At 39.6% G+C, this 11,373-nt stretch overlaps 1 pseudogene; it reads right to left on the bottom strand.

The window, feature by feature from the left end:
• Positions 1 to 8,577: 8,577 nt before the first annotated feature.
• Positions 8,578 to 11,084, bottom strand: LOC149407650 (uncharacterized; annotated as a pseudogene).
• Between the last annotated feature and the right edge of the window lie 289 nt (positions 11,085 to 11,373).

Genomic DNA, 11,373 nt, shown 5'->3' with positions numbered 1-11,373 from the left:
TCAGATGAGTGGTCATGGCTGAGTGGATGAATGGTTGATGGATAAGAAGTCATTGTCGAGTGAATGAGTGGTCATGGCCGAGTGGTTGACGGATAAGTGGTTGGCAAAAGAGTGGTCTCGTGGACGAGTGGTCTCATTTGGACGAGAGGTTGAGATGGCCGTTTCTCTCTCCCGGCCAAGAGTTTGCTCATTTTCTTTGACGGCCGAGTGGTTGGTCACTTTCTTCGGCGGCCGAGTGGTTGGTCACTTTCTTTGGCGGCCAAATGATTAGTTCATGGATTGTATTTAAATATTCGTCTTGAGGGATTTTGTTTGTGGGTTTCCTTCGAGCACCTCTCCGATTATCCATTTTAGCTCGTTCAATGGTCTCGAAATTTCGTCAAGTCTCTAAATGATTTCTCCGACTTGGCCTGAGTCGTTTCGCGGATCTTATTTCAAGAGTTTGACTAGAGCTTCCTATTCATGAGCTTGGACTTTGTGTGTGGATTCGATGTGTACTTTTTTGCTTTAAGAGTGTTATTTTTACCTTGTGAAAATAACTACATAACATGTATTATATATACTCACAATTTTGTCACACGTACAAAAACTATATGACTAACTACTTGAGCTAACACACTTATTGATTATAACATTTTAAGACTTATATTTGAGTTTAGGAATGAGATTTTGCCATGTAAATCTTAATATATATATATATATATATATATATATATATATATATATATATATATATATATATATATATGTTGCGTTTTCTCTTTCTTGCCCTTCTTTTAATTCCATGATTGCACTTATTGCTCTTAATTATTTTGGCCTTTTTTAATAATACCATGATTGCACTTACTGCTCTCGAATATTTTGGCCTCTTACCACATTCAATTGAATTTACATAGTACGTCAAATCCTAAATAACTTTGTAAAAGCTAACAGATTCAACTATAAAATTATTTACTAGTGACATAGCTCAAAGAATTATGAAATAGCGTCCAATAAAAAGAACCTTTAGGTTAATGTTTCGTAAGACACTAGGGCAAAATGGAGCTTTAGACGCGATAAAAGTCGTGTCTAAATCTCCGGAAGTCGCGTCTAAAGGAGCAATAGACGTGACATCAGACGCGACTACAGTCGCATCTGTATGTTCGTGTCTGTTGCTCAACAGACGCGAGAAGTCACGTCTGTTAGTAGATACGAAATTCAGACGCGATAACTCGCGTCTAAATGTCAATTTTGTTGTTGGCTCAATTGCTTCGCCCGTTTTGGGGGGAGAGATTTAGACGCGACTTATCGCGTCCGAAGAAATTTCACAAAACTCTTCGGACGCGATAAGTCGCGTCTAAATAGGTTACTGCCAGAAAGCGGGAAATATTTTAGACGCGACTACTCGCGTCAATTTTTTTTTTTTTTTTATTAATTTGTATAAATTAGTTTTTGAATTAATTTAAATTATTCAAAAATGCATTTTAAATTATAAATATGATATCATAAAAGTCGTAAGTATCTCATAAAAACTGATATAAACGTCGTACATATGTCATACGATATTCATATGATATACATAACAAAATAATACAAAATATCAAAGTCTATAAGATGCACATCTATGTCTCGGATCCCCCCGGTCACCCTCCTCCAGGTCCCGCTCCTTTCCATGCTCCCGATCATTTGCCCTTTGAGCTCCCTTTTGTTGTTGTTTTCCCTTTACCCTTCTGAGCGGTACGTGTCACTGATGGTGGATCAGGAGTAGCATGAGTCGGACGTGTCATTGATGGTGGCTCAAGAATCGTCTGAGAAGATGTCTGCGGTGAATGCATCCTTGCCTGTGTAGGAGTCTGTTGTGAGGCAGTCCTACTCCCTGGCTGAGTCGACAGACAGAACTGTGATACCATATGTGCTACATCGGGAGGTAAGACTGGAATCTGCATACCAGGAATGCTTGCAGCTTGAAGGTTTTCGAGGAGCTCTCCTAAGAAACTCGACATCGATATCAATACTTTTGGCGGTCCTCGTGAAGCAGAAGAAGAAGCTTGACTATCGTTGATTCGTTGTGCATTAATAGCCGATCCTCTCGGGACAATCGAGCCAATCCCCGGAAGATGATCAGACCTGGCCCCGAGAACCTCATGCATGGCATATCTCTCCCACGCCTCCAAGTCTTCTGGTAAACCTTGGTCAGTGGCATGCCGCCTTTGCTCGTCGACAAGCGCTTGCATCCTACTCTGTACGCGTTAAAAATATAAATTTAAATTTGTTAAATAAATATTATTAAGTAGACAAGTTATTCAAAACTTACATATGCCCTTTCGCTCTCGGTCGAGGTCCACGCACCCTTCTTGGTATAGACCTTCTGATAATTTCCAAGCAAGGTGTCCCGATTGTCGTCCTCGTCTTTCTGAAAATTTACAAGGATATAAATCAAATATTGAAAATGGTTTTAAAGTCAAGCAAAGCAACTTACTTCACTAGTACAAAACATGTCATCAGGTGCGACTTTTTTCGCACCTGAAAGTGCAAAAGTCGCACCTGAAAGTACTTTCAGGTGCGACTTTAGGTGCGACAAAGTCGCACCCGAAAGTCCGCACCTGATGACTTTAGGTGCGAAAAGTCGCACCTGAAAGTCTTGATTATCAGGTGCGACACATTTAGGTGCGACTTTTCGCACCTAAAGTCGCACCCAAATTGTCTCCAAAACGCTCTATAAAAGCAGGGAAAAAGGCATCAGATGCGACTAGTCGCATCTGATACTTTAGTGCCAAAAGCATCAGATGCGACTAGTCGCATCTGATGCTCTTTATTTTTATTTTTAAAAAAAATTCATAATAAATATTATGGAACGACATGATGTACATTGTAATACCAATCTGATGCAGTACAGTCCCACATCGAACACGCTTTGACATTTCTGGAACGATTTGAGAAACGGTCCAAGATTTGAGAAACGGTCCAAGCACGCGCGACTTTGAGGGGGCGCACCGGTTGACTCGAGCATCAGTTTTGCTATTGGTGCCATTCGTTTCGAAGCTACGGACGTTATCTACATGGAACGCTTTTCGAGTCTATAAACGAAAACTTTTCGGCTCCTAAAAACGCCATTTACTGCACTTAATTCGACTTTAATGTTTTGTGTTAATTGTGTGACTTTTCGCTTACTTGTCTTTTGATTTTCTTTGCCTTTTCGATTTCTCTTTTGGTTTGTATTTACTCCTCGTTTTCAGACCTGGGGAGGCAGTTTAATGGATGAAAGATTTCAGGAAAAAATATTTTGGACCATAATCACAGAATCACACTTCTTATTACATGTGATTATATTGTATCCCGCCTAATCTAGTTTACAATTATAATTTCATTAAACTAATTTTAAACTAAACAACCTATTCATGTAATTATTAGACTAATTACAATTCCTAATTGATAAATTACAATAAATCAAAACAAATTTAAATTAAACTAAACACTAAACACTAACCTAAACATATTACTAAACATTAACATGTTATCAAATTAATTACAATTACAATTAACATAAACTAATCAAAATTAAATTAAACAACCTAAACATATTATTCCTATCTAATTACATTTACTATATATTAACCTACATATTTCACATTAACTAACCTACATATTAACTAACCTAACATATTAACTAACAGATTATATAAAACTAACCTAACTAATATATACACTAACCTGCAGACAAAGGACGCGCGGCCGGGGACTCGGCTCAGAGGCTGGGACTCGGGGACAGCGGCTCAGAGGCTGGGACTCGGGGACAGGAACTCGGCAGCGGGGCCGGGATTGAGCGCATGGCGAGGTTCGGAGGCTCGGACGACGAGGCTGTGAGCGAGCAGAGAGAGGGAGAGGCAGTGAGTGAGAGAGAGGGATAGGCAGTGAGTGAGAGAGAGAGAGAGAGAGAGAGAATACCGGTGGAGAGGCGGAGAAGATGGCAGAGCGCGGCGGAGGCTGTGGTGGCAGCGAGAGAGAGAGAGAGAGAGAGAGAGCTGTCGGAGAGGCTTTAATGGTTGTGGAGAGACGTTGGTGGTTGTGGAAGTCGTTGTAATGGTTTGTGGTGGTGGAGAGGGCGGAGCAGAGTTGCAGAGCGAGAGAGAACGTTTTTTTTTGGTGAAATCGGCGGACTCAAATGAAGAAGACGAAGTGCAGAAGATTTGGTTTTATAGAAAAACCTAAATTTCAGGTGCGACTTAGTCGCACCTGAAACCTCTATTAGATGCGATTAGTCGCACCTGATGCATTATCAGGTGCGATTAGTCGCATCGGATAATATCTAAAAAAAATTAAACCAGAATGCCACGTCAATACTGAATGAAAAAATGAGGGGGAGAATTGGCCCGCTTAAAATTTTAAACTATCAGGTGCGACTTTGTCGCACCGGATAGTTTTTTGAACTACCAGGTGCGACTAGTCGCACCTGATACTCAAAAGAAAAAACAATTTTAGCGAAATTTTTTGGACTTCGGGTTGACAATCTGGTGCGACTAGTCGCACCCGAAAGTCATTTAGATGCGACTTTTAGGTGCGACTAGTCGCACCTGATAGTCATGCGCATCAGAAAACCAAATTTGTAGTAGTGCTTTCTTATGGCGAAGGGCATTGAAAGACACCGTCCGTCCCTTGCAGGCTGACACTTTTCTTCTTGGCTTGTTGCAGAGTTTCAAGCACTCTTTGCCTGCATAAACACAAACATATATAATTAGTAAAAACAAAAAAGCGTTACAAATATATATAAGTTAGAAAACAAACATTGTACTCTTCAGTCTCAAAAAGATCCAACACCTTTATCCAAGCTTGGGTGTTCACATTTGAAGGAGGGTTGTTCATTGCGTACTCTTGATCTGACCCACATTTTTTCCTATAGGGAATTCCGCATTTTGTCTTCACATTTTGTAGGCGTTTCTTCGCTTCAGCGATGATAGCCTAATCGATTCTTTCTCGTCCATCGCCTGCTCGTTTAATGACTCTTGTCTCAGGATCTATGCGCCTAATGTCATACTGCTCGTGCATCAACTCCAATAGTCGTTTTTGCTGCTCTGGCGTTACCTCCTTCCGAGAAATTGTATACGGAGGAATGACGTCGCGAACTACACCCCCTAAGAAGTTCGTGAACATCATGTAATCGGTTTCTTCATCCTTTTTCGGCTGCAGAAAAGCGTCGTAGTTCGGGGAAAAGCGTCCTTCTTCATCTTCATCTTGGCTCTCTCAGAGGTCACGCCGGTTGTGATTCCGCGCTTCTTAGTCGGTGGCATCCTGTCGTCATGGCCACTATCATCGCGATGATGGGATGGATCATCTCACCGCTACCTCCCTCTCCCGTAGCCATCGACATATCTATACATTAAAAACAAAACAATATGTTAAAAATAATAAAATTACAATAATTTAATTTTGAAATATAAAGCCAAGAAAACATAATTACTCATTCATCGTCATCATATACATAATCTATGTCATCTAAGTCTAAATCATCATCCACACCATCAAGACGATCAATATTGCGGTCAACGAAAACATCTTGATCAAGTTCTTCGTCATCTATAAAATCGTTATCCTCTACAATGATGTCTTCTTCAATGATAACATCATCGATCACAACCTCAGGCAAAGCTGTGTCATGACATATAGACAGTTGCTCTAAATCCGTTGGTTGAACCAATAATTGGGACGTGGATCGATCTTCAATATAAGGAACATCCCAAACATGACGATGATGACTTTCCTCTACGACTTCCAATTGCAAATCATTATGTAAGTCTTTAAGATAAAAAAAACTTGTCGGGCTTGAGTCGCCAATATGAATGGCTCGTCTTGGTACCATTTTTTTGCCACATAAACACTTGTAGTTCCAAAAATCCCGTCCTTATGTATTCGTTTCTTAGGATCATTGTCTCCAAACCATTGACATTTGAACAATATGACACGACAATTATTAGTATATTTCATCACGATGACATCTTCCATTTTGCTGTAAAAATCATGACCGTCAACTAATGGAAATCTGACGCCGTTGTTTTGAGTAGTCCGACTGTCATCACAAAGACAAGTCACAAACTTAATCCCATTGACCTCACAATTTGGATATATTTGAGCTGTGGAATGTGGTCTCATAGCTAATGCGTACAACTCATCCGACACGTGAGAGCCCATGTCTCTAAGTTCAAAAATATGACACATGAAACTACAAACTAATTATGAAAAATTATTGATCGAATGATGTAGTATTATACTAAAACAAATACCCTTTTCTGAAACCAGTCTTTGAATTCTTTTCTATGAACCTCAGGTCGACCTTCTGCTTCCATGTTGTCAATGGTGCCCACAAGAAGAGTTGTAGTCTTTATATTGTACATTTGATGTAATAAAGTCTCATAAAGACTCTTGCTTGTAATTGCTTATTCATTAATAAAAAGTTGAAACGTTCATTCATTCTTCCTCGTCTGTTTGAAGCTTTATGATAAAACATTAGTCTTTTGTCCATAAACAAACTAAACAACTTACGAAGAGACAAATGTAGATTTGCATGAACAAACTCTTCGTAGTTTGCTTAAAATGATATATTCGCAATCTAAGGATCAAAGAACTATTGACCTCAGTATGATTGTTAGAAGAATCTATGATGTCTGGTTATGAGGCATTGAGAGTTGGAGACTCTATAGTTCTTCTAGGTATCTTTCGAAGGTACTGAATTGACCAGTGCACTTCTAGAAACAAGATAAGAACAAACCATCTAACCTCTTATGTCTCGAAGTCACTACGTACGAATTGCATCGTGCTTACCTTAATCCTGAAATGAGACATGTCATTTCACACCTTACGTATTCTCATTTGAGAAAGTCAGAGTTCGGACTCACTATGTGATTCCGAACAAGGCCTATTGGTGAAGTACTAAGTTGTGAGAATGTCTTGAGTAACTTTGTGAAGTTCTCATAGATATGGAATTCATGTACAAGATTGCTGAAATGCAATGTATATCACCTCATGCTTTGTTCCTTGAAGTGTGAATAAATGAACTGGCCAGTGTCCAAATTGAGTCCTGACTCTTTTGGATGAAACAATGTGACTTGTTAGCTCCTCGTCAATACACTGTTTCTAACTTATTCACAAGCGACAAAGGAGTTGAGGAAATAACAGCTAGAAGGGTAAAATGGTAATTTTGTAAATTCCGACTAGCTGATGATATTCATGAAGGGTAAACATAGATAATATTCAGTGGATCCGCTCATTACAATTAGGTTGAATTCTTGAGTAGAAAATAAATTCATTTGAACCGAGAGATTTTCAGTGTCAACTCTATAGTAGAGTCAGTTGACATTAAGCTAAACTTGGAAAAGGTTTGTGAACTTTTGAGTCCAAGTGTTTAGCTCAAGCTTTGTTCATTTGGGTCCATGAGGCCACTGTCACGAATCACATCGAGTAGGAATAGTTAAACTGGAAGCTAAGTCAAAACAAGAACGAAAATTGTCAAAAGAGTATTTTTGTCTTTTGAGACATAGGATGAAATGAATGTCAATAAATTTTTTGACAAGGTCATTTGATGACTTAATGTCACTCGGCCAATATTAGTCTTATTGGACCTTGTGGATTAATTTCATTTCATAAAAATTTTATTGAAAATTCTTAATGGGCATTTTTCATGTTGTCATGAACAAATGAAAGAGCTTCTAGAAGCCCCTTCTAGATTGAAATAGGCGCCCAACATACCCAAAGAAAGAGAGAATATTTTGTGCATAAATGTATCATGATACTTGCCAAAAGAAAAAGAGGAAACAAATTTCCCACACATGTACTAAGGGAATCGGCCAAGTAGACGCAAGGCAAGGAACAAAAAAGGAAACAAATCCAAGCCTTCTAGAAGGCTGCCTTGGCCGTGTGGAATAAGAGGATAATGGGCAATATTTGCTCATGAATATGTGATATTCTATAGAAGAGGAAACTACCTTATCGAAGGTAAGACCTATCCTATAAATAGGAGCCTCATTCCACACATTTCATTCATCCAAGTTTTAGAGATTTTGAGAGACTCTCTCTCTAGAACCTTGGCCGCCCCTCTCTTCTCTCTCTATTCAATTTCGGTTTTTTGTTTTGGCACCTAGGTCCTCATTTGACCTAGTCTTTAGCTCTGCGACTTCAAGACTCGTTCTTAAGTCGTAGTGTTTAAAAGTGCCTACTCACTAATTCCTTTTTCTCTCGAGTGATTTAGTGATAGAAACTTTCGTGGTTGCTCAAGTTTCCGAGGAAGGAAGAGAGACGTGCTGCGAGGGGAGACGAACGTTGCAACCTTTTTTCCAAAAGCTTCTCAATGTTCAAGCGTCTAAAAAGGTTAGTAAACTTCTATGCTCATATTAGTTTTTATTTACATGTGCTTGCTCTTTGTCTAGGTTAGTAAACATTGTTTTACTTGAAAAATAAAATTTTTAAAATTCCGTCGCTTAACGAAGCATTAAACTTTTTCTTAAACCCTAGATCAATTCCAACATTCCATCAGTTCTTCGCGCTCACTGATAATTCCACCAAATGTTAAATGTGGTACCAAGAGCCAATTACACTATTTGAAAATATTACTTACATCATATAATAATCCACTTCAAGACAATTGTTCAAAATGTACCACTCTATTTGCTCGATGGTCTTCTCATCCCATCGCTTCGTAGTCATCTTTCCATAAGGGTGACACTTATGCGACTGAAAAATTGTAAGCTCACGTTCTGCTTCTACATCCGTTCGGCCAAGACGATCATTGACATCTATTAGATACCTTGAACAAAATGTCAAAGCTCCTTCTACAACATACGCTTCAGCAATAGAGCCCTCTAGCTTCGCTCTATTTCTCACAAAATGCTTTAGCCTTCCAAGATATCTCTCAAATGGATACATCCACCTCATATGCACAGGTCCTCCATTCAAAGCTTCTTCGGGTGGATGTATTGCCAAGTGCACCATGATACTAAAAAACGCGGGAGGGAATATGCGTTCCAACTTACACAAGATCACTATGATGTCATCTTTTGCTTTCTCAATAGCAGAAACTTGCAACGTTCTGTCGCTCATGAGTTTAAAAAAGTTTCAAAGTTCAGCAATAGTCTCTCGCACAGGCTTCAGCAAAAACGGACGAATACCAAGAGCCAACAATCGTTGCATGATGACGTGACAATCATGAGATTTCAAACCTGTCAATTTACCGTATGGGGTAACATTTTTTGCCAAGTTTGAAGCATATCCGTCAGGGAACTTGACAGACTTAAGGAAACTTATAAAATGCTTTCTCTCGTCTTCTGTTAGCGTGAATGACGCCGGCGGCTTAACCCAATGATCCCCTACTTTCTTAAGTGCAAATCACTCTTTATCTTCAAGTCCTTTAAATCCATTCTCGATTTCACAGTGTCTTTATTTTTCCCATCTATACTGAGAAGAGTTCCCAAAATATATTCACAAACATTCTTCTCGATGTGCATCACGTCTAGGTTGTGCTTCCATTGCAATTCTGACCAATATGGAAACTCGTAGAAAATACTTTTTTTACTCCAATTCAAATGGTTCGGCGAGCGTTTGCGCTTCTTTCCTCCAAACTCGGGGTGTTTGCCCGGTATTGTCTGAGGAACGTATAACAACTGCTCGAGTATGTTACTTTCGCTTAACTACTTTGGCGGCTTCCCTTTCTCGTTGCAGATTTGGTAGTGTTCACTCTTTCTCATCGAGTGCTTCGGTGGCAGGTATCGACAATGGTCATAATAGAAAATCTTGCTTCTAACACGGAGGGCTGGTGTGTCTTTATTGCACGTGGGGCAAGCTAAATACCCTTGTCCACTCAATCCCGACAAACTACTTCGTGCTGGGAAATCATTAATTGTCCAGAGTACCGCAGCGCGCATTGTAAATATCGTATTGGTGGCCCCATCTCGCAACCTGACACCTTGCCACAACTCGTTTAGCTCTTCAACAAGCGGCTGGAGGAAAACATCCATGTCTTTTCTCGGGGACTTACCACCTGGAATGAGCGACGTCAACATCATGTACTCCGACTTCATGCACAACCAAGGAGACAAATTATATGCAGTCAACACCACAGGCCACATACTGTATGATAATCTTTTTTCCCCAAACGGATTGAACCCATCAGCAGCAAGTCCAAGAAGAACGTTTCTCGGCTCCGCTGTAAAATCAGGATACTTGTTATAAAACTCTTTCCACGCCAAACCATCAGTAGGATGCCTAAGTACACCTGGCTCCTCGACACGTTCCTTCTTATGCCAAATCATTTCCTTGGCTGTATGTCGACATGCGTACAATCGCTTCAATCGATCCTTTAAAGAAAAATACCCTAATATCTTATGCAGAATCTTCTTTCCGGCCCATTTGACCATCCACCTACTTTCTTTGCAAACGGGACAATAGTCGGCCTTTTCCTCGCCTTTCCAAAATAAGGCACAATCATTGACGCAGACGTCGATCATCTCATAGCCCATGCCAAAACGTTTCAGCTTGGCCTTCGCCTCGTAGTGCTTTTCTGGAATTAGATTTCCAGTCGGATGAGACTTCCTCAATAGTTGAAGAAGCTGAGTGAACGACTTGTTTGTCCACCGGTTCGTGACTTTGATGTGCATCAACGACACCAAAAATGACAAAGCCGAAAACTCTTTGCACCCAGGGTACAACACTGCTTCAAGCTCGGCGAACATGTCCTCCAATTGCTCTTGTTCTCGTTCTTCTCTCGTGGTCGAATCATACTCTGGGTCGTATTCATCATGATCTATGATGTCATGCAAATCGTCATTCAACCCTCCATCGTCACTTTCATCAATGCTCTCGTCTTCTTCTATGACCTCTGGAATTATTGGTTCCCCATAATGAAACCACCGTTTGTAGTTCGGTGAAAACCCTTGGATGTACAAGTCGGTTTCAACATCGTCGATGGTTTGATACTTCATGTTGTTGCAAGTTTTGCATGGACACTTGACTTTTCCATTTACCACTTGTTGTCGTGCAAGTCGAATAAACTCTGCTACACTATTTCGAAACTCCAAACTCACACGATTATTCTCAGAAATCCATTCACAATTTGGATTCGACATTTCGCTAATTAAAAATTCAGAGATAGTTATTTTTTTACAACTAGAAATCATAATGTATTTAATTCTACCTAAAAGTTGGCATGGTTTCTGCTATATTATTGAAAAAACCAAAACCTGCAAATTTAAGTATTTAATCACAAATAACAATCCTTAACTACTAACTAGATAAACCGAGTCTCCGCGGCTCGGTCAAAACACCTCAACAAGTTTCAACAATTTAATTATTAAACAATTATCCAATTCAAATTCCTAATTACTATTTCGTAGACCTAACACGATTTAATATATA

This window comes from Urtica dioica, chromosome 1, assembly GCF_054948205.1.
Source record: "Urtica dioica subsp. dioica isolate 48M chromosome 1, U.dioica_male_clone48M_v1_H2, whole genome shotgun sequence".
NCBI classification, from domain to species: Eukaryota; Viridiplantae; Streptophyta; class Magnoliopsida; order Rosales; family Urticaceae; genus Urtica; species Urtica dioica.
This window is presented reverse-complemented; position numbering and strand designations above follow the sequence as displayed.